This window comes from Choloepus didactylus, chromosome 6 (assembly GCF_015220235.1).
Source record: "Choloepus didactylus isolate mChoDid1 chromosome 6, mChoDid1.pri, whole genome shotgun sequence".
Lineage (NCBI taxonomy): Eukaryota > Metazoa > Chordata > Mammalia > Pilosa > Megalonychidae > Choloepus > Choloepus didactylus.
The window spans coordinates 65495023-65515263 of record NC_051312.1 but is presented as its reverse complement, the minus strand read 5'-3'; the positions used below and the strand labels follow the sequence as shown (position 1 = coordinate 65515263).

General features: G+C 43.1%; 1 non-coding gene across 1 annotated transcript; it reads right to left on the bottom strand.

Moving 5' to 3' along the window:
• Window positions 1–12946: 12946 nt before the first annotated feature.
• LOC119538976 lies at window positions 12947–13053 on the bottom strand. The gene has a single exon (XR_005217752.1). It is a non-coding gene; the product is annotated as a U6 spliceosomal RNA (small nuclear RNA).
• Window positions 13054–20241: the final 7188 nt, after the last annotated feature.

Genomic DNA, 20241 nt, shown 5'->3' with positions numbered 1-20241 from the left:
AATAAATAGAAAGGTGGGAAATAAAATAGAAAGGTGAATCGATGGATGAACAGATGGCTGGACAGATGGATGGATGGGTGAATGGACAGATTGATGATGGATTAGTGAATCCTTAAGTGTCTCAGGAGCAAAAGAATGCCTTATGGGCCAAGATCTCTGAGAGATAAACTAAATACAAACATCTGTATTATATATTAGAGCTTAAAAACCTTTTAGTGGGTCTTTTATTGACCTTCCCAGCAAACTTACAATGTAGATATTGTTATCTGACTTTACAGATGTGGAAACCAAAGTTCAGAGAAGTTAAATAAGTTGCCTAAGTTAAATAGCCAATTAATTACTGTTGGATCCCAGGCCTTAAATCCGGTCCTATGGCTCTAGTCTCACACCGTTTCCAATATGTTGCCTCTTGTAAGAGACAGTGGGAAGCCTCTAAAGGTTTGAAATGATCATAGAATTTTTATAGAAATAGGCATTTATTGTGTAGATTTTGATCTAATGGTAACATGAAAGAGCATAGGGATAAATGAACATGAGAACCGAGTGAGTTACTGCAGCAGAGATACACATTTGTATTTACTGTGATTTTACTTTCTTTTCTTTACTTTCGTTTTTTCATAAACCACCAACTTGCAACAATTAGGTTGTAGTCATTGGCAGCTTGGAGAAGGATGTTTTGAATTAACAACTAAACTGTCAAGTTTCTTTGTGAAGCATTTTATTGTCGGGTACAGTTGGAGGGAATCAGTCCCAGAGGGAGGCCCATTTGCCATTCATTTCACTCTGCTAAACAGATGACTTGCCCACAAAGCATTCCTCCTCCCTTCTTCTCCCAGCCCTCAGCACTCCAGCCACACTTCCTTGGGCCACCAGGACTGTGCACACAGCTCCTCAGAGAATAGCTGGCATGAGCCTTCATCCGTGCAGGAAACCCCCTTCAGTCTCCCCAACATGGGATCACACATACTGTGCTTGATCACTTTCCGTAAAGGAAATGATAGAAATTCAGATTCAAGCTAGTCCCCTCACTAGCTCCGGGACCTCAGATAAGTTCCATAACCCCTCTCACTTTGAGTTCTGCCATCATGTATATTTTCGGGAATAAAGTAAGGACTCATTCATGCAAATCATCCTTGATTACTCATAACTATGAGGAGTTATTGTCAAGAGAGGCCAGCAGTTGGGGTATCAGCTAAAGTGGGTCCCTCCCCATTCTCATTCCAATTATTGATGCATTTGCAGAAGCCAAGGCAATGTTCAAAATCATAAATATGGGCTGAAGACTTTAACATGTGTCCAAAGTATCTGAATACATAAAGAGAGCTGTGATAAACTCGGGGCAGATTTCTGAGATTTCAGCAGCTCTTACTCTAATCTTTGGTTTATTTATTATTGGAAAATCAAAGATCCCAAACACTTTATGGCATTGAACTCCAGGCCATGTCTTTAAATGTGTAGACTTAAAAGGATGTTAAAGGGGGAAGTATCCAATTTGCCAACAACTCAAATCTATAGGTTCAGAACCAGGCCAGAAAACCCCGAGCTGGGAGTTAGGATGCAGAGCATTTTTCACAGTCCCCTGCTTGTTCAAAGTTGAGCTACCCCAGGTGAGTAGTTAGAGACAAGTGGAGACAGAGAAAATCCGTTGGGCTGTGTGCACACTGCCATAGTTCCCTTCACCTTCTTTCCTTCCACAGTCAGGATCTGGAGGCAGGATTGGGTCTTCATGAAAGCTCTTTGAAGGGAGCAGACTGGAGAGTCTTAGTCAGAAATGGTATCTTGCAAACTCAGGAGACTGAAAATTCAACCTTTCTTCAAAACCGGTGGGCAGTGTCACAAAGGTTTATTCCTTTGGGTCATTTGGGAGGTGAACACTATCCTGAAATTAAGGCCTGAGTTTTAGAAATACTTCTATAGTACATGTTAGGGATCGAATCATATCTCCCAGAAAGACATGCTCACGTCCTAATCCCTGGTTCTGTGGGTGTGAACCCATTTGAAAGTAGTACCTTTTTTTAAGGTGTGGACGCTTTTGCAAATAGGATCTTTGAAGATCTTAGTTAGGTGAGAAGAATTGAATCAGGGTGAGCCTTAATCTACATGGGCACAGATAGTCAGCAAAAGCCAGAAGTCAAGGAAAAGCCATAGCGGGAGACCAAGATGGCAGATCACTGTGTGATGGAGACAGAGATGCAAGCCAAGGAACTCTGTAGGATGAGGCAAGCCAGCACTAGAATACTACAGACTCCAGGAGAAAACACGGCCTATTGAGACCTTGATTTTAGACTTCTAGCCTCCAAAACTGTGAGACAATAAATTCCTGTCATTCAACCAGCCCATTGTGTGGCTTTTGTCATAGCAGCCCTGGCAAACTCGGACAGTACATAATGCATTTTGAAATAGACCAAACTGTTCCTTTGTTTTTGGAATGGAAAAGAGGAAGTGACTTTGCTGGTTTCTGTCTCTGGACACAGGCTGGAAGCCCAGGCTGGGCAGGGAGAGGGTGCACTGCTCTGTCACTTTGAATGAGTAGGTGGGATTTGTTAGGTAACTCCGTGGTCACTGGGCCCAAAGTACCCCCTGCTTCCTGTGCTGGGATACCACACAGGAATCACCTTCCTTAAGTGCTATATTTTTCAATTTTTTTATTTTTATTTATTTTTTGCCTCTTCATTGGAGCTATGTCACCCTAGTACAAGCTAATAAATAGCCTTATGAAGGAACTAATTCATTTTGAGCCCTAACTCTTTGATAGACATTTTAGGTATGTTCTAAAGGTATGCCTTACGAAATCCAGCCCTCTAAAGTAGAGATAGTTTCTTGCCCTTTTACCAATGTGAAGATCAGGATGTGAAAAGTCTCGGAGTGACTTTTCTAAGGTCACAGGGCTGGTCACTTGTCACTAAATCCTGCATTATTTCCATTATATAGTGTCACTCAGTGGTGTCCTACAAGGACCTGGATCTTGAGGGGGGAAGAGACAGCTTGAAATAAGGGAAAGAACCCAGGCTTTAGACAGATCTGTATTTAAAATCTGTTTATTTAACTTTGCAGCTGTGAGATTTGGGGCGAGCACTTAACCTCTCTGAGTCTCAGTTTTCCCATTTGGAAAACAAGAATAGTCTTCCTTACTTTATAGACTTGCTAAAATGATTAGATGAGGTGACATATGATTACATTCTGTACCTGCTTAGTGTATGCAGTGCTAAGTATAAGTAAACTGAATAATCTGATTCAGGCTCTGGACACTACTTTCAACAAGGAAGCTGGGAGTGAGGTACAAAAGAGGAGTATGGGACAAAGTAAATGGGAGGAGGATCTATTGTGGCTGGCGGACACTCTGGGGCCAGCTGCCAGGGTTGAGCTCTGGAGGGAACTGGTGTAACTGGGAAAGCAGATGAGAAGCCTGTTTTGCCAATTTCCCAGCTTGGAAGAGACCAACTATCCCACTGTGCGTGATGTCCAAAGAAGAACAAATATAGATGCCTTCATCTTCCTTGAATCATTGATTGTGTTTGTCTTATGAAAAATTCTATTGCTTTCTTTATGGAAAACTGTAAAAAACTATTTTTGCTCCTCATTTATCCAAGAATAACACAATCCCCCCCAAACAGCTATTTCATTATGACTGCAATCAAAGCTGAAAACAATTTCATTTCCCCCCTTAGAGGTCCTTGGAAACAATTTTAATATCATAATAAAGTGAGGCAGCAGAGGGTTTGCTTCTTATGAACAGCAGACAGGGGGGTGTGAAGCCGAGGATCCAGGATTTGGAGCTGGGCCGACTTCGAGGGCCTTCCCCTCAACCTGTGTTCCAGATGGCTTGGAAAGCTTTTCAGAAGCCATTTACTGTGCTCTTTCCCAGGCAGCCCTGGCCATACAGGAAGGCAGAGCATGGATTCACTTCACTTGGAAGCAAGAAAAGGAAAAATATCCATGCAGGATGAATCGTGAGCTTCTGCAGATCCCAGGCTATGGTGGCATTGGAGAACTTCCCAGAAAGGGAAATAGATCTGCATCTAAAGTATGGGCACCTCCAGATGCTGCCAGCCTGAACCCCCATCCTGAACTAAGGCATTACCACTCCCAGTGACCCAAGCCAGACAGCCAGGTCATCTTAGATGTCCCTCCTCCACATCTTGGCTTTCTTATTTCTCTCTTGGGTTTTTCTTGAATTCACCTCTATCCTTCCACCACCATAGCTGCTGCCTTTGCTCAGACACTAGGATCTCTCTCTTGCCTGGACTATTACAGCAGCCCTTGACTGGTCTCTCCACCTCCACCCTGCTCTGACTCAAATCATCCTCTACAACACCAGGTCCACAGTACATTTTAGGCCCCTACTTAAATCCTCCAGCATCTATTAATTCCCATGAAGATTAAGTCCCAATTTCTTAGGCTTATGTGCAAGAGCCTCCTGATTTGGTCTCTGTTTAGCTCTTGAGCCTTTTCTCCACATCCGACTTCTTGCACCCTAGACCTCAGTCTTGCTGAACTACAAACATTTGGATCATACCTTCACTTGCTTGCACATGATGTGGTCTTTATCTGAAATGCTCCTTCCTTCCTTGTCTGCCTAGCTGACCCCTTACTCTTTCAAATTACAACATCTCCTCCCTTGAGAAACCCTCCCTGGCCCCTAATCTGCATGCACCCTTCAGATTGTTCTGTTTCTATTTGCTTATATACTTGTCTTTTCTATTTGACTATTGTTTCCTAGAGACAGATAGCTGCATATTTGATTCATCTCTGTGGTCTGCTGTGACCAGTAGGGTCCTGGAATATGGTGAGAGGGAGGTAAAGAAGGAAGAAATGAAGAAAGATTTCATAAAAACATTTCTGCTAGTGAACACACATGATAATATTTGAGAAAAGCGTTGATTTTTTAAAAATCTGGCTTTGTATGGGGAATAAACTAGAAACTCCTTGAGGAATGTGGGAAATACCATTGGTTGCTTTACTTAACAATGACTCCTGATTTTTCTTTCTATGGAACCCAAATTTTGTCCAGGTAACAGGCATGAATCATGCTAGTTCTAAGATAATCATACTAATTCCATTCCCACATTAAATGCTTGGTCTAGAAACAAATAATGAGATTTAAGGAGCAATGAACAGAAGGGAATGTGCATAGGATGTTCCTGACCAAAAAAAAAAAAAAAAATGAGAGAGAACACTTCAAGAAAAAGTCCTGTCTCTTACTTCCTGTTTTAAATGTTGTTGTGTGAGGATGTGATGCATGTCCTTGCAGCAGCCACTTTGTGACCAGGAGGAGAAAGCCCAAGGAATTGTACAGAAGCTGACTCAAACAAACCCTTGTGCCCTAACTTCTTGTTATGTGAGATGTATTAATGTTTTTAAGCCATTTTTAGATGGACATTCTGTAATATTCAGGTGAAAGCATCCTTAAACATAAAACAAAAAGCTATATTTCCCTTCAGCTCATCATGTTTTTGTTAACATGATTTGTTAGCAAATCATGGTTTGACAACAGCCACATTCTAGGAACCCTAGCTTTGCATAGATCATGTTGGCCATCCCTGCAACAGTTGCAGAAGGCTTGCTCACTGAACTCTGCAAATATTTAGCCAAACACTCATAGCATCCAAAGGCCATTACCCAGAATCCCCACCTAGAGAGAGAATAAGCTCATTGCCTGTCAAAGGCATGAGAATATCATCTTCAAGAAGCTGTTGCAGGTAGGGATTCTTGCTCTCTGCTGGAATGAAGTCCAAGCAGCTGTGGCCGATGGATAATTCAATCCCCATGGAGTCAGGGAAATGGACATTTGCTCTATGCTATGTTGTAACATGGGCATTTAAATAGATGTGCAAGATCACAGAAACCAATCATCCATTTGGCTACCAAATTGCAGGACTTGGATGAGAGGAATCAAATTCTTTTGGCAAAGTTGGGGTACTGCTCAATGTAAGTATAAGAATTCATACATGTGACTTGTATTCTGTGTATGATTTCTTTCATTTAGGAACATATCTCCAAAATCACTACAGAAAAAGTGGGAAACACACAGTTTAATATAAAAAATACCTGGAAGTATGGAGCTGTTCAGGAATTCTTTGAATACGAGGGACATCTGTGGTAGGGACTGTGTGCACTCAGAGCTCTACCTCCTTTGCAGAGTACGAGGAGGAGGAAACAGAGAGGACTCTAACTTACATTGAGGTGGCACAGACAGCCAGTTCTTCACTCAAATCCATCTCCTCTTCTTCTTGGCACACAGCAAATGTAATTTCCCAGCTTTCCTTGCATTTAGACATGACCATGCGACTATGTTCTAGCCAATTGAGTGCGAGTGGAAACTATATGTTTGCTGCTTTCAGGCTTTGAGCTATAAAATTTCCCTCATGCCCTGCTCCAGGTTCCTTCCATTTCAGTCAGTTTGGTGCAGACTAGGATGAGGCCTTACGAGATAACAGAATCTCAACATGGAAGGAGGCTGGATCCTTGAATTGCTGCATGGAAGTGAGTCGCCTACACCCTGAAGATCTACTTTGCGTTATGTGAATGAGAAATAAAATTACACTGTGCTTGAGCCATTATATGAAGTTTGGTTCTATTTGTTTCAGCAGATTAGCCTGCACTAAAGAAGATAATGGGATATTTATTTTAAATGTAAGGTATGGATGTTTTGCCCCTCTGGAGTCTCACATTGTCTGGAGAATAATATTGACCATGAATATATGCAACAAGAGCAATAAAAGAATATTCTCTTCAGATGAATAGAAAAATGAGGACAAAAAGTAAATGAATAATAGGGAGGGATGGGGGTATGGGATGTTTTGGGTGTTCTTTTTTACTTTAACTTTTATGATTCTTTTTTGTATGTGGTAATGAAAATGTTCGAAAATTGTGGTGATGAATGCACAGCTATGTAATGGTACTGTGCCAGTTTGAATGTATTATGTCTCCCCAAATGCCATTATCTTTGATGTAATCTTGTGTGGGCAGACTTATCAGTGTTAATTAGATTGTAATTTTTTGAGTGTTTCCATGGAGATGTGCCCCACCCAACTGTGGGTGATGACTCTGATTGGATAATTTCCATGGAGGTGTTGGCCCACCCATTGGGTGGGTCTGAATTAAATTACTGGCACATTATGTAAGATCAGACAGAAGGAGTGAGCTTGCTACAGCCAAGAGGGACACTTTGAAGAATGCACAGAAGCTACAGATGAGAGACAGTTTGAAGATGGCCACTGAAAGCGACTCTTGCTCCAGAGAAGCTAAGAGAGGACAAATGCCCCAAGAGCAAGTGAGAGTGACACTCTGAAGAGAAGCTGCAACCTAGAGAGGAACATCCTGGGAGACAGACATTTTGAAACCAGAGCTCTGGAGCAGACGCCAGCCACGTGCCTTCCCAGCTAACAGAGGTTTTCTGGACACCATTGGCCATCCTCCAATGAAGGTACCCAATTGCTGATGTGTTACCTTGGACAGTTTATGGCCTTAAGACTGTAACTTTGTAACCAAATAAACCCCCTTTTATAAAAGTCAATCCATCTCTGGTGTTGTGCATTCTGGCAGCATTAGCAAACTACAACAGGTACTGTGAACAATTGATTGTACACCATGGATGATTGTATAGTAAGTGAATATCTCAATAACATTGAATTTAAAAAACATATATTCTCTTGGTCTTTAATGATCTAATTTTCTCTAAAATCTCACCTTTGTAAACAAAAAAAGTAAATGCCTGCTAGGAGCAGAAGTTAACCTTCCAGGGCTTATGATTCTGTGGCCCCGTAGCTTTGAGGAAGAAGAGTGACACACTCCCTGAGGACCCAGAAGGGGAAAAGAGTGAACTAAACGGTGAAAGCTGAGGTACTGAATGACATGATCCCATCCGCTTGGCCTCCCAATTATTCATGAAATCTGCACTGATCACTGATGCTTCTGTTTGAGTAGGGCACCCATAAAGACATGTATTTCTGGAGGGCAGCCATAATGAAGTTTTCAGTTCTGCACTCGATCTGGCATGGAGAAAAGGGGAGGTATTTCATATACTCACGTAATTAGAGCCATTCCAGAGAATTTGTGAGGGGCTTGGGGAAAACAAAAGAGGAAATGTTTTTCTTGGGGAAGTCAGAGTAAGCTCCAAGGAGGAACTGACTCATCCACCAGTCTGAAAAAAGAGCAAGGGCATTCCAAGCAGAGAATAATAAATAGATTTCAGCCTTGTCAGGTCATGGCCTTCACGGATCTCCCTGATTACTGGGCCTTGGTGCCTGACCCTTGTTGCACCACCATAGTAAATGTGGTTAGAATCACCCTGATCGCAGCAGCTGGCATTTCCGCCTGTTACCTAAGGACAGAGACATAAAGACAAGGGGCCTGTGTTCATCTCGGCGATCTTGTCAATCACTCCTGGGCTGATTTGCATTTCTGCTCCTTCTCAGCTCCAACACTGGCTGGCAGAAAGGCCACCTCCTTTTAGTGGTGCCTATCGTGCTGTCAGCCTTGGTTTACAACACAGTATGCTTACAGACACTTACAATTAATGAGTTTCTCATGCATGTTCACAAACACATTAAAAATGAGCAGGTAGCAAATTATCTAAGGGCCTTGATAATCTACTTGTGTAAATACCCAGTCTTCAGTAGCCTGGAATTGTCTAAAAGTCCCTAGTCATTTGTCAGGTTATATGTCAGCTTAATGGTCTCCTGAGCTCATTTATGGGTCACCAGATCCCACTGAACTGTCTAAATTGTCTGCCTGCTGCATGTGCTTCCAGAAACCCACCGCCATTCCTAAAGGGGTGGTTCTAGAGCATAAGCCTTAGCCAAATGTGAAATCTTTGGGTTTGAGCCCTTGGCTCTTGGGGAACTCACTATGGAATTCTGGGAACATTTCTCTGTTTTTTTCCAAGGTGTACATCCACGAGGAAGATGCAAGTGTGGACACTATAGAAATAAAAGCAAGTGAGGATTTGGTTTGAATTTTCTCTCTGCCATTTACTAGCTATATAACTTTGAGCAATTTACTCAATATCTCTGAGCCTCAGTTTCCTCATCTATATATAAGTGGGGATAATAATAGCAGATTTGACATAAAGATTAAATGAAACAAAGAACGCAGTAATAACAAAATCACACAGTACTTACTGTGTGCCAGGTGTTGTAAGCACTTTTACAGGAACTCAATTTGCCTTCACCACAATCATACCTTATAGAGGACAGTACTATTTTGCAAACCCATTTTATAGATGAGAAAATAAAGCCCCAGAAAAGTCAAATAGTTTATTTAAAGTCCTATAGCTAGTAATTGACAGATCTCAAGGGATTCAGACACAGGCACTCTGACTCCAGAGACCTTGCTCTTTTAAGTACTATGCAAAACTGCCTGGAAAGCAGGAAAGTCTGGGTGAACATAGGGCAACTAGAGAGATGAATACTATATGTGATCTGACTTTGAGAAATAGCAGTGTGCAGGGAGATCAGACAATTTGAACTCTCAGGTAGTGTAAACATATGCATTAGTTTCTGTTGCTGGAAAACAAAAGATTACAAATTTAGTGGCTTACAAACAATGATTTGTTATCTCTTAATTTCCATGGATCTGAGTCTGGGTACAGCTTAGCTGGTCCTCTCCCCAGGATCTCACATACCTGCAGTCAAGTTGTGGGCCAGGCTGTGTTCTTTTCTGGAGCTCAGGGTCCTCTTCCAAGGTCCCCTGGTTGTTGGCAGATTTCAATGCATTGCATCTTAAGGCTGAGGCTTTCAGCTCCCATGGGCCACCCACAGTTCCCTGCCACAAGGTTCTTTCCATAGGCAGCTCACATCATAGAAGCTTGCAGCTTCAATCTCTCTCTCCAGTCTTCTAAGACAGTCTTATGTAAGATAACATACTCAAGGGAGTGACTGTCCCACCACCTAAGCCATATTCTATTGACTACAAGCAAGGTTCTGGTATATAATTTATTGCTCAACTGGGACACTTTTGAGAGTGAAAGGTGCTATTAATAAGGATTCTAGAAAAACAGGCACCAACTGGGACTATCCCAAGCAAGCTGGGATGTATGACAATCCTAGCTATAAACAGTACAAGCAACATACCATGGGCCAGTGGGGACAGGGTATCGTTCTTGCCAGATGGATCTGAGAATACTTCTCTGAGAAGGTGCTTTTTCAAACAGGCCTTGAAAGATGCGTTACATTTCTACAAGCAGAAATTGGATGGGGGCATGAGGGCATTCCATGCAGAGGTTGCAGTTTGGGCAAAGAATGTGGCAGTGAGAAAGAAACAGGCCATATTCTTTGAGTGAGAGAAGTCAGAGAGAGACTTGTGAAAGGTGTTTCAATGCTTCCACTCCAAGCTTAGGCATGCAGGGAATTGGGCAGAAGGATCCCTCTTACTCTGTGGTCTTTGGCTGGGGTTTCTGAGTGGAGGGCACCTCTCTACTCCCTAATACATCCTAGAGATTCTGAGAGGTCCACAGACTCAGAGAGGGGCCCTCAGCTTCCCATGTGTCAGGAGGGCTTCTTTTGTACTTATGCATGAGTCAGTATCCCTCAGCTCATCACTTCTATGGAGAAAATTCTAGAGGAATGAGCAAAATAGTGAAGGAATCAACTAATTTCATAAATTTGATCAACAATTTATTAGAATTCAGGTTAAACAGCCACATCAGTCCACAGATCAACTCCACAACTGTCTTACTCAGAGCCACGGCTGGTGCATAATTTACTGCTTTAATTGCTTCTTATGGGTTCTCTTCCATGGAGCAGTGTGGTTTGGGAGTGTCCCCTTCTGTGACCCAGTAACTTCCCTGACAGGGAATTTCTCAATCTCACACCATCTCATCCCTTACACAGGTACCTAAGAGTAATCCTTGACCTGGCTGCTGCTGGGCTCTCTGCCGTCACTACCCCACTGGTCCAGGGACACATGCTGACACCACAGGAGAACCACCTTCTAAGAAGGGCAAAGGAAGGAGCCATGAAAGATGCGGCATTTATTTCAGGCAGGATCTGAGTCGCCAGCTCAGGCTTCAGCAGAGAAAGTTGGGATGGAGACACTGAGCCCTGGCTGTGCCAGGTTGTGATGACTCCTTCCACTTCCCACTCAGGGGCAGGGACCTGCTGGCCCGAACCCTCAGGGAAAGTGGAGAAGGTCCACTTGGCTAGAGAAGAGGGGGAGTCAGGTGAGTCCAAGGAGTTGGAATGTACCTGTTCTTCTATGTTAAAAGACAAAGAATGTACATTTCTTGAGATTCATTTACTCCTCTGCTCAACAATAATTTATTGATCTTCATTCATGTACCAGGTTCAGTGGTGACCAAAACAAAAATCCTTGCCCTCATGGATGTTAAAATTGTGGATGAGGAGAGACAATAATGTAGAAAGCAAATAAATACAAGGTAGAATAAAAGAAATGGTGTGGGAGTGGGGGTCACCTAATTAAATAGAAGGAAAGGAAGCTGTGCAGGTTTGAATGCATTTTGTCCCCCAAACACCATTATCTTTGATGTAGTCTTGTGGGACAGACTTTTGGTGCTGATTAGATTTGCTTGGAATGTGCCCCACCCAGCTGTGGGTGATGACTCTGATGAGATATTCCCATGGAGGCATGGCCCCACCCATTCAGGGTGGGCCTTGATCAGGGGAGCCATATAAACGTGGTGACTCAAAGAGACTGAATGGAGTGCAGCTGTGAGTGACGTTTTGAAGAGGAGCAAGCTTGCTAGAGAGGAACGTCCTGGGAGAAAGCCATTTTGAAACCAGAACTTTGGAGCAGACACCAGCCACGTGCCTTCCCAGCTAACAGAGGTTTTCCGGACGCCATTGGCCATCCTCCAGTGAAGGTACCCGATTGCTGATGTTACCTTGGACACTTTATGGCCTTAAGACTGTAAATGTGTAGCCAAATAAACCCCCTTTTTGTAAAAGCCAATCCATCTCTGGTGTTTTGCATTCCGCAGCATTAGCAAACTAGAACAGAAGCTCTCCCTAGCAAAGTGACATTTAATCTGAGATGTGAAGGATAAGAAGGAGCCAGTGTATTAGGTAGGGTTCTCTAGGGAAAAAGAATCAACGAGAGATATCTACAGATATAAGATTTATAAAAGTGTCTCACTCAACTGTGGGTATGCACAAGTCCAAATTCCATAGGGCAGGCAGCAAACTGGCAACTCCAGTGAAGATGTTCAATGAATTCCTCAAGCAGTAAACTGGCAACTTCGATGAACGTGTTCGATGAACTCCTCAGGAACGAACTGGCAACTTTGATGAACTCCTCAGGAAACGCTTCACTGGTTAGCCGAAGAAGTGAAGGTCCTCTATCTGTCTCGCTTAAAAGTCTTCAACTGATTGGATTAAATCCAACTAATTGAATTCTCTCATTGTGGAAGGCTTGCCCATCATTGACGTAATCAGTCACAGCTGCAGCCAATGACTGATGATTTAATAACCCAGCGTTCTGGTTTATTAACCAGCCACAAATGTCTTTGCAGTAACAGTTAGGCCAGTGCTTGCTTGACCAGACACCTGGGCACCATCACCTGGCCAAGTTGACACATGAACCTAACCATCACAGCAGCAATGCCAAGAGCATTCCATTCAGAGAAAAGAATGCGTACACTTACTCTAAAGTGGAAAGAGAAATTGGAACAATGCTTTGTGGCTGAGGTTAATGAATGAGCAAGAGCACAGCTCAAAGGGAGGCAGAAGTGCAGTTGAAGCTAGTTCATACCATACTTAAAGGCCAGAAGGTGGATTTTATTCTAAGCCCATTGGGAATCTCTTGGAGGGTTTTGAAAATATCACTCTGTTTACTCTGGTGAATAGGTGGGGGTAAGGGACAATAAAAAAATCAGGGAGGCTCATTTGGGGACTAAACCCAACAGGCTAAGCAAGAGATGGTGCACTGGAAGATACTGGTGTCAATGGAGGTGGGGAAGAATGTTCAGATCCAGGAAATATATATTTTTTTAAACATGGAATGCTTCACTAATCTGCTTGTCATCCTTGTGCAGGGGCCAGGCTAATCTTCTCTGTATCATTCCGATTTTAGTATATGTACTGCTGAAGCAAGCACAAGGAAATAATTTTTGTATAGAATTTATCCAGACTTGTTGATAGATTTGATTTGGGAAGTAAAGGTAAAGGAGGAATCAAGGCTTATTCCCAGGTTTCTGGCTTGACTGCCTGATGAGGGCTGGTGCCCGTTAGTGAGACAGAGATGATTTGTAGAGGAAGAAATTTGGGGGTCAGGGGCCTGACTGTTTAGTGGCAGCAGGAGCTGAGTCTTGGACATGTTCAAGGGGCTTGGAGATGGAGAAAGAAGTTGGGGGAGTCATCATCAAACAATGCTTAAGGCCATCATACTAAATTCAGAATATCAGACCACTTCCCTCCAACTGGCATTTGCATTGTTTCATAAGCTAAGAATGTGCAGTTGAATTTCCAGTCGTTCAAAGCCTTGCAGCAAAACCTTCTGCCCGAGCAGAGGAGAGGTCGGTCACAGGATTGGAGAGTGTGAGAATTTCCTTCGGGGATGGATATGTGCCTTTGCTGTGTCCGACAACCTGGAGCAGCGCAGGGATCGGCTGCCAGCTGATAAAAAATCTCCATACTGAAAGTTATCCTGTGTTTAAAGAAAATGCAGGGAGTTTGGAAAACGTTCACCATCAGAGCCCAGTTATGGGTCCTTGAAGGTTTATTGTGTTATGCTATCTATTTTTGTACTTGTCGTAAAATTTTCATTGTAAATAGTTAAACAAGGGGATATAGGGGAACTTACCAAGAACTTTCAAATTAAGTATATGTTAACTATCAAATATTAAATATAATCCCTTTCTGATAATAACAGCAGTAATTTATTAAGCACCCACCATGCACCAAGTACTGTGCCAGGTCCTTTATGCAAAGCAAGCCTGTGAAGAGGTGTTGTCATTCTCATTTTACAGATGAGGAAGTGGAGGCTGAAAGAATTGAAGTGGCAGATTCTGTCTAATCCCATTTTCTGCAGAGGATGCCATTTATAAAGTGAGTAAAGTATACTAGGCATGTTCTATTGATATAGACATATGTACAAAAGTATTTAGACTTGCACAGAAATGATAAAAACCAAATTCAGAAGAGCAGTCCCCTCTGAGAAAGGTGGGATCAAAAATGGATCAAAGAGGACACAGGGGCAGAAACTCTACTTGAAACAAAAGGCTGGAAGCAAACATGAAACAATGTGAAGTCTAATAAAGATGGGCAGTGAGAATGTGGTATAGGTTAAAGTTTTTGCTATACGTTTCAGTATGTTTGAAATACTCATAATGAAAAATAATAAAATAAAAAAGATAGAATGTGCAAAAGTCTTGGACCCAAATTATGGTTTTGATCAACAACATTAATTCTGCACAGGAAATGTCAGTGGATGAAACTCTGCCCATTGCAGCTGCAGTACATGCACCCCGAGACCTCAACCAGCTTCGTCACGTCTCTAGAAAAATGAATTTACAGCTAAGCAAAAAGAAGTCTACAGCCCAGAAATGCAAGTCATGCCATAGGTTGGGGCAGGGCCCAACAGACTCTGGTAGGAGGAGAAAATATCCTGAGTTGGAAATATCTCTGGAGCCACAAAGACCTGGAGGCTATGCTCAAGAAGTAAGGGCTTTCAAGAGACAGGGAGCCTTTTATCAAATGTTTCCTGCTGATCGAGAACTCTGCTACATTATCACATTTAATCCTCAAAAAGCCTATGAGGTAAGGGTAGGGATACCTGTTTTAGAAAGGAGGGAAGCAGGGGCTCAGAAAGATTAAATAACCTGCCCAAGATGCACGGCAGTAAGCTAAGGAGCTAGGATTCCCAACCAAGTATGTCTGATTTTAAAGCCTCTGCTCTTTCCATTCCTCTGAGTGTATACTAACCAATAGTGTAGCTACTAGCCACATGTGGCTATGGAGCCCTTGAAATGTGGCAAGTCCAAAATGAAATCTGTAATAAGTGCAAAATACACACTGGATTGTCAAGACCAAGAATTAAAAAGAAAGAATGCAAAATATCTTGTTATTAATAACTGTTTTGTATTGATTACATGTTGAAATGAAAATGTTTTGGATGTACTGAGTTAAATAAGATGACTAGTTTAGTAAGACCTTATTGTTTTAAATGTAGCTACTAGAAAATGTTAAATAACATTGTGGTCATATATTTTTATTTGATATCAGTATTTTGAGTACTCATCTCAGGGTAGAACTTTTAGGAGAGGCTAGTTTCCCATTTTGTTTATTTTGTTTTGTTTTACCCAAGAGTTTGCAGATAGGCCAAAAGTCCTGGGGAAAAAAAGTATAAAAAATATGTACAGGTTCAAAGTATCCTTCAGAAAAAAAAAATTAAAAAAATGAGAGTGACCTCTTCCAATATCATTGCATTAGTTACACTGTCAATTGCATTATAAAAATGCAATTTACATTAAAATTTTGAATCATTATTATCCTCTTCAAAAATCTTCACTGCCCTCTCCAACTTGGCCTCTAGAATGACAGCCAAGGGACTCTGCAGGGCATGGGAGTTCCTGCACCTCTTGGCATCCTCTGTAACTTCTCAGTTTCATCTCTAACGAGTAACCTCCTACAGAATGGCCCTCTATCCACGTTGGACTACTCGTCACTTCCACGAAAGAACAAGGCTATTTCATATCTCTGAGCCCTTGCTCGTGATATTTCCTTAATCAAAGTGCCCTTTCCATTAGCTTCACCTCATATGGTTTCACCTGTATATCTACCACCATGGCCACAAATTCAGAACAGTCTAAGTCTGTGAAAGCCCAATAAGGAATGACTGCAAAAACTATTCCTGCTACTTCAAGGGAAGTTAGGGCCCCCATAACATTGTTTTCTTTTTGCCAACAACAGACAGACTTCAGGAAATATTCCTAATCACTTTTTCCTACTTTGGGTTGCAAATAGCAGATACCTTCTCAAACTTTCTTATGCACGGAAGCAAAATTTAGTATAAGAAAAGTCAGGAACACACAGGAGGACCTTAGGGAAGTACTGAAACTTTGGAACTCTATATCTTATCTTAAATATCTGTTTTTTTCCTGTGCTTCACCTTGATTCCCCACTTTCTCTCTCTCCTAAAGGCTGCCTTCACACTCTGGAAGGATTCTGTCACATTCACTCTATTATTACAGAGAAAATTCTGAAGTATTCCTTCACATAGAAAAGCTTAGCATTGTGGCATGCCCAAGAGATGGCTCTGGTGAGATTCTTCCACTCCAAAATCTCTCTCCTGATGGCCTCCCACAGAACCTGGAACACTCCACAACATGCTTCTTCATATTCTGGCATTGAGTGGCCTCATTAATATGTAAACACTCTCCAGGAAGTGGAAAATATTGAGCAATTATCAAGAATAAACCCCCAATAAAAACTGCTTCCTAACTTAGCCAGCCAGTAGCTGGATTCTAGATCCCAGGGTGGTGGAAGGAAAAGGGACTCAGACCACCTGGTCACATGGCTACCATGAGGGGACAACATTGAGGTCAGCCCAAGAGTTTAGAGACGATGTGTTGGTTTGTGTCCAACACTGTGCTAGGAAAGGATGCCCTGGCAAATTGACCCACTCCATTCAAATCCCACAAGGCTGGGGTGATGGGAGTGTCAGCTACGCTTAAAGAGACAGATGTACCGAGTCTGGCAAGATTTCTCAGGAGGAAAATTCCTTATAGAGGCAACACAAGAGTTGGGCCCTCCCTCTCAGATAAATAAATCCATTTGACAAGAGCCTCCACCCAATCCCCCTTGCCCCATCCATGCTCACCAACCACCTGTTGATTACCATTTAACTTCCCATATGGATCAGCAGACAATGCAAGGCTGCTCTGAGCTGCTAACCTGTACTCTATTGATCACTTGGTAGTTTTATTTTTCACTTTAAAGTAATATATATTTCCTGCTTGATCGAGTAGCCTCCTTTGAGTCTGAGTAGCATGAGTAAATTTTCAGGTCTTATTACCCTGGATACACTATAAAAACCAAATTGTTGGATGTACTAAGCTGAGAACCAGAGGCTAAGATGAGAATATTCCATTAGGATACCAACCCCCGTGAGTTCTTTCTGAGCCTCTGCTGCCTCCTGAGATACCTACTTCCCCTATTATTTCTCTACCTGCACCATGTCAGTGGGACCAAGGTCTATAATGTCGATGGTTAAAGAAAAAGAATGAACCTGCTGGGCAGAAGAGAATCCAAAGCTGCAAGGAAGTCAAGGACTTCTTTTCAAAGATAGCATGCTGGATGAGTTGGAGAGTGTGGCCTGGTTATTACAGGCTGCATGGACCCAACAGTGCTCCCTAGGGGTCAGAAAGCCACAGTCATTACTTGGGAGAATGATAGAGTGGTGAGACCAGTATCCTTATGGTCAGATGCAACAGCCACAGGATTCTCCTGCGAAGACTAGTTAGGGGCAGGAGGATGACTCCACCGCTGGAACAACTCCTACAGGCAGCACGTCCCCCCTGGTCTTGCTCCCAATGGGAAACAGAGCAGAGGAAAAGCCAGCTGAAGGCGAGAAGGGGATGGGGAAGAGGTAAAACAGTCCGAGGCTGGGGATGGTCCTGAGAAGGTCAGTTTCAGGGGTGACACACACCAGGAGAACAGTTTCTGGGGGCATGGGGAGAGGGACACCCACTGAGGGGAGGACTGGAAAAGACACAAGGAGATGGAAGGGGCGTGCCTGCTTTGCCACGCATCAAACAAGTTAGAGAATGGCCACATTCAGTTGTTTTCCATAAGCCCCAGAACTTGTAATAGAAAGGGACTGTTAGTTTTTAACTTCTTTTCCAGAAGGAATTTCCCAGTGGAAAAACAAAAGACTAATGGTGTGGCAGACACTTATGCATGTAAATTCACTCCAAAGAAAGAGTTAAAGTGCTTTCTGATATAAATTGGTTTTCGGTATTTCAGTGCCAATATAATTAGATTGTAACAAGCAAAGCCCTGTAACATAACACAGCGAAAATTTGAAAATTTGATTCTGCCTGGCAAACAACCAAGTCCCTGCGTGTGCACAAACCTGACATTAATAAGCTACAAGAGATTACATGATTTAGAAAAGAAGCACTTGGTGTTACCAAATCAAATAATAGATCTCTAGGCTATAATTAGGAGAATTGGGACTCAACAATGAAGTCATAATACTGTAATTTAGCTGTGAGTAACAGAGCCACGGAGTCACATTAGGAGGTGGGATGGTGTCTCAGTGGCGTGCAGCTCCCAGAGGGGCGCTGCTCCTGTACCCCGCGTGCAGCCACCTGTTGGCACCGTGATGTAGCATGAGGGACCCCGGCTCTCCGTGGCTGCAGGGCAGAAGGCCTCGAGGGCTCCTTTAAAGACGGAGCTCCCCAGGGACACCCAGGAGGGCAGAGCGGCTGCCAGGGCGATGGGGGCAAATTGCTGCCCCGTAGTGCTTTGGAGGCTTGCAAAGGACACATTAAAAACCGAGAAACAAAAGCAAAGCAAAACAAACATTGCAAAAAAAAAATAAAAAGAGAGCGAGAGAGACCAGCAGCATCATTATAGTCCCTGAGCTGCAGGGGATTGTCGGGTTGGATGAGTGCATTTTTCCTCTGAAATAGTTTCTGCAGAGAGTATGCAGAGCTTTGCTTCAACCACCTCCTGGCAGAGTAACACAATCCATGCTCTTAGGTCATAAAACCATATAATTTCATGTTGAAAAGAAACTCAAGCAGGGGTTCTTAACCTGGGGTCCCCCAAGGGGTCTGTGGATAGAACTGAATTTCAATATAATTGGTTTTCTTTGTAATCCAATGTATTTTATTTTATGTATTTCAAAACATTATTCTGAGAAGGGAGACTAGCAGATGCTGGCAGAGGCCCTCTGCAGATCCCCCAAACCTTTCTGTGTGCTCCAGCTGGCTTCCAATTGCAGTGTAGTGTCTGCATCTCTGGGCTGCAGCCACCCCCCTACCAAACATGCAAAGCAGCAAATGCCTGGGTGGCCATGCGTGGCCGGCTGAGAATGCTGGGATACCAACACCCCTGGGAGCAGGTGTATAATTACCCAGCCCTCTCACCATCAGGTGGAAAAATTCTGAGAAATGGTTTTCACCTTGTCTTATAGTATCCCTGCAGGAGTACGCTCCAGCTGTCCACTTCATTGGCTACCTCTCCTGTCCCACCTTTCTATGGGTATTACCTACACCTCCCAAATAAATAACTTGTGCTCAGGGTCTGCTACTGGGAGAACCCAAACTGAGATCATTCCCATAGGACAACAGACTACCAAAGGGGGTCTGTTGGGGATTGAATCATAAACCCCACAAAAGACATGTTCAAGTCTTAGTTGGCATTCCTAGGACTGTGGACCCGTTCGTAACTAGGACCTTTGAAGAGATGTTATTAGTTAAGATGTGGGCTCATTTGTGAATGGGATCTTCGAAGATCCTAGTTAAATGAGCCAATTTGAATCAGGATGGGCTTTAATCCATAATCCTGGAGCCCTTGTAAGTCAGAGGAAGCCACTAAGGAGACTAAAGAGACAATTGGCCATGTGACCGAGGCAGAGACGCAAGCCAAGGAACCCCAAGGTGCAGCAAGCCAGCACCAGAATGCTACAGACTGGAGAAAGCAGGGCCTGTCAAGACCTTGATTTTGGATTTGTAACCTCTAAAACCATGAGACAGTAAATTCCCACTGTTTAAGCCAACCCACTGTCAAGTATTTGTCATCGCAGCTCTGGCAAACTGAATCAGGGTCCATGACATAAAACATGTGATTCAGATCTGCCCTTCACCCCAATCACCACTTCACAGGGGAAGAAATTGGGACACAGCAACGTATCCAACAAAGGAGAGTTTATGAAGCACGACCTTCACTTCCTTATGGCGATTATTATGATCATAGCTTGTTTTCTTATTCATTGTCCACATTCTACTCTTTTAACTTGACTTCCTTTTTCTCCTTATTCTGTCTCCAATTCTCTCCATCAGCAGCCATTGGCCTGGCTCCACCTGAAAGCAGGGCCTTCTTTTGGATGCTCCTTTCCTCTTTGTCCCAAATGCATTTGGCAGGCGTCTTGCCCTGCATGACCCTACTTCTGCTGCAGCTGCTCCCAGGCCTGAGCTGAGTTCTGGCCCAAGGACAAGCCACTGCAAAGTGTGGGAGCAGAGTCTCTCCTCCCACGTTCAGTACAAATGCCTTCTCTATCCTTGAACCATATGGTACCTGAGTATAAAGATTACCTGCTCCGGGATTCCTCCATGGA